Genomic DNA, 3,030 nt, shown 5'->3' on the forward strand with positions numbered 1-3,030 from the left:
CCCGACATTCCTTGAGTGTATAAAATGCTGGAGCTGGCTTTGGCTATTCAGTAGTTTCTTGGTGACACTAGGCAGGAGAGGTCCAGCGTTACCGCTCCTGGTTTCTCATCGCAGTGAGTCTTGGACTTGGGGGTTTTTCCAGGGTCAGCCGGACATCTCAAACTTTCTCCTATTGCTTGACAACTCACTCCTTCAGCAGATAGGGACCGCTGGTCTCCAGCGTGTTGGGGAGTGGGGTGTGGCTTTGCCAAATCCCCAAAGCTTGGAAACCTGGACAAGTGGATCCCACGGGGATCCACTGTAGAGCACACCTCATGTCCCAGGTCTAACTCATGCACCTGCTGGATCTCACCTGAGATCCACGGGCCAGGATCCTAGGACTTGAGTTGGAGACCTCTGGAAGTCTGGCACTCTGGCTTCCTTTGCTTTGCTTGACACCCACCTGACCAGCCCAAAAGCCTCTGGGTGCCTCTCTGCTCCAAGAAGAGAAAATCAGCAGAACCAGGCAGAGCACCGCCAAGATGCTCCCCATCCTGCCACCGCCCTTCCTTCTGCTCCGGGGCTGTGCAGCTGGCCCGTTTGAAAACCCTCAGCTTCTTGCTCCTTTCCAGAGTATCTGAGCATCAGCACAGAATGAAGCTGGTTTCCATCATCCTGATGTTCCTGGGTTCACTCACCTTTCTAGGCGTGGATGCCACTCAGCCAGAGGATGTGTCCTTGCAGTGAGTTTGGGGCAGTGCTTTCTTCAGTCCTAATACATGGCGGTCATGGAACAATGAGGGATGGTCTGAAGGGGTTAGAAGGAAGTGGAGATGGGAGCTGGCCGGGACATCATTTGAACTCAAGCCAAACGCATCTGCTTGTGTTTTCTAGGTGGGATAAGCGGGCACTAAGCAGTGGAGAGATGGAACTGCAGGCATCCAGCAGCGATGTCTCAGAACTCACTGGTGAGGAGACAGTTCCTATGGAGACTTTTGTTCTGGACCAGGAGAAGGAGAGCACATCTAAAACTCCACAAGCCAGGTAACTACACCCTCTGCAGAGGATGTGCCCTTTCGACTACCCAGGCCCCGGGAGGATTGTCCAGGCCAGACTGCAGCTCTGGTGGAGGGAGCAGGTCCCAGGTCCTTAAGGTTCTGTTTGGCCCTGGTCCGAGGTGCTTAGGGCCAAAGCCCTGGTTGGTTAAGTTTCAAGTGTCCTTCCTTCTCTGCAGCACTCCTAGCTCAGCCCACTTTCGAGTCAAACGCTACCGCAAGGTGATGAACCCTGGCTCCCGCAACTCTCGATGCCGCTTTAGGACCTGCACGTTGCAGAAATTGGCCCAACAGATCTACCAGTTGACAGACAAAAGGAAGGACGCTGTTGCTCCCAAAAACAAGATCAGCCCTCAAGGCTATGGCCGTTGATGCCGGCGTTCCCTGCCGGAGGTCCTCCAGGCCCAGGCTGTGGTGTCCTCCCAAGAGCAGACACAGGCAACTGCAGCCTCCGGGGACCCACTGAGTCATCCCCCAGCTCTTTAGGATTTAGTTAAGGGTGGCAGCATTGAACAGTTGAGGTACTTTCCCTTTGGCACCTGCTTTGCACCAGGGTGGACTGAGACAAACCTGCAGAGATCTGCCTGGCTGCCCCTAACGGAAGTAGAGGAACCCAAGATCAAGCCAGGCTCACCATACATGCTGAGAAGTACAGACTGTTACTCTTTGGGCGTGGTTCTGAGCTGCTGCCCAGCCTGCTCACAAACTGGTTTCTCACGGGGATAATAAGCCTCATTACTACTTGAACTTTCCAAAACCCAGTGAATATAAGTGCAATGCTTGTTATTCAAAAGTAACTGTCATATTTAACTTTGTTTCTATTGAGAGGTGTTTTTTTTTTTTTATAACTTCAAATACGTAGAGATATTTTTGTACATTATATATTGCATTAAGGGCATTTTAAAGGAAATTATATTGTCACCATCCCCTACTTTAAGAAGTGAAGGTCTCAGCGAGCTATAAGATTGGTTGTGTGTGTGTGAGTGTGTGTGTGTGTGTGTGTGTGTGTGTGTGTGTGTGTAAAGTGGAGAGTGCCTGATTACCACCTGTAGAAGAAGAAAAGACATTATGTCTCTTATAATCTATTTACTTAAAATATGTGACATGGGAAAAAGCAAAGCAATAAACTGTCTCAATGCTGATTCTTTTCAGTTCATGCATCTAAGGAAGGGTGGTCTTGGTTTGGGTTCGCCTGTGGGTGCTGGTGTCTTGCTTCTTGTTTGGGGAAGAAAGAACTTCAGTGTGGGTGTAAGCCAACATCTCTTTACACGGCTTTATCTGTCACAAGTTCTGTTGTCCATATGGGTGTACAAAGCGTGTGTCCTGGGTTCACCACCTTGTGTGGTGGCCAGACCAGGTGAGATAGCATGATTCCCAGTAGTTAGGCAAGCCTGGGCTTCTCAGGTTGCACAACACACTCCCAATTTTATGGGGTTGCTCACTGAACCTGAGCTAAGGCATTCTTTGGGGACTTTCTAAGTAGAGAGTTTATGCTGCAGCTGCAGGTATTAAATAGCTACTCAGGCAAAGCCAGCAAAATGTTCTCAAGTCTCTGAGAAACTCTCAGCTAGGAGCCCAACTCCCCACTAGACCCTAGCATCCATGAGTGGGGCTGTATTACCCCCTGCTGTTTGTCACGCGTGGTCCCTGAGAGTGGTGGACAGTTTAATAAGTGCAGTTTAATAAGTTCTCCTATGTGGGAGTCAGCACATAGCCTTAATGAAAGAGGAAAGAAAGAAAAAAAAAAGCGGTTTGCAGATGCCAACTGGGCTCCCCCCCACACACAACTGCATGATGGCTTGCTGTGCCAGGACAGTTACTCGGCACCCTCATGCTGTGCAGCGAGCAGCTGCTGGCCAGAGACCAAAAGACAGACAGACAGACTTGCAGCCAGAATCATGCACCTACGAGGGCCTGAGACTTTCACTATTCCTTCTCCCCCTCCAGTCACCTCTTCCTTTCTCTTTCCCAAGTCTTTTTCATGCTCTCTTCCCTT

The 3,030-nt window shown here is 50.1% G+C and overlaps 1 pseudogene; it reads left to right on the top strand.

Annotated features, from left to right (window-relative positions):
- Positions 1–633: 633 nt before the first annotated feature.
- On the top strand, positions 634–1,472 carry LOC129667602 (pro-adrenomedullin-like; annotated as a pseudogene).
- The last annotated feature ends 1,558 nt before the right edge of the window (positions 1,473–3,030 follow it).

This window comes from Psammomys obesus, unplaced genomic scaffold (assembly GCF_907164565.1).
Source record: "Psammomys obesus unplaced genomic scaffold, mPsaObe1.curated_primary_1811, whole genome shotgun sequence".
NCBI classification, from domain to species: Eukaryota; Metazoa; Chordata; class Mammalia; order Rodentia; family Muridae; genus Psammomys; species Psammomys obesus.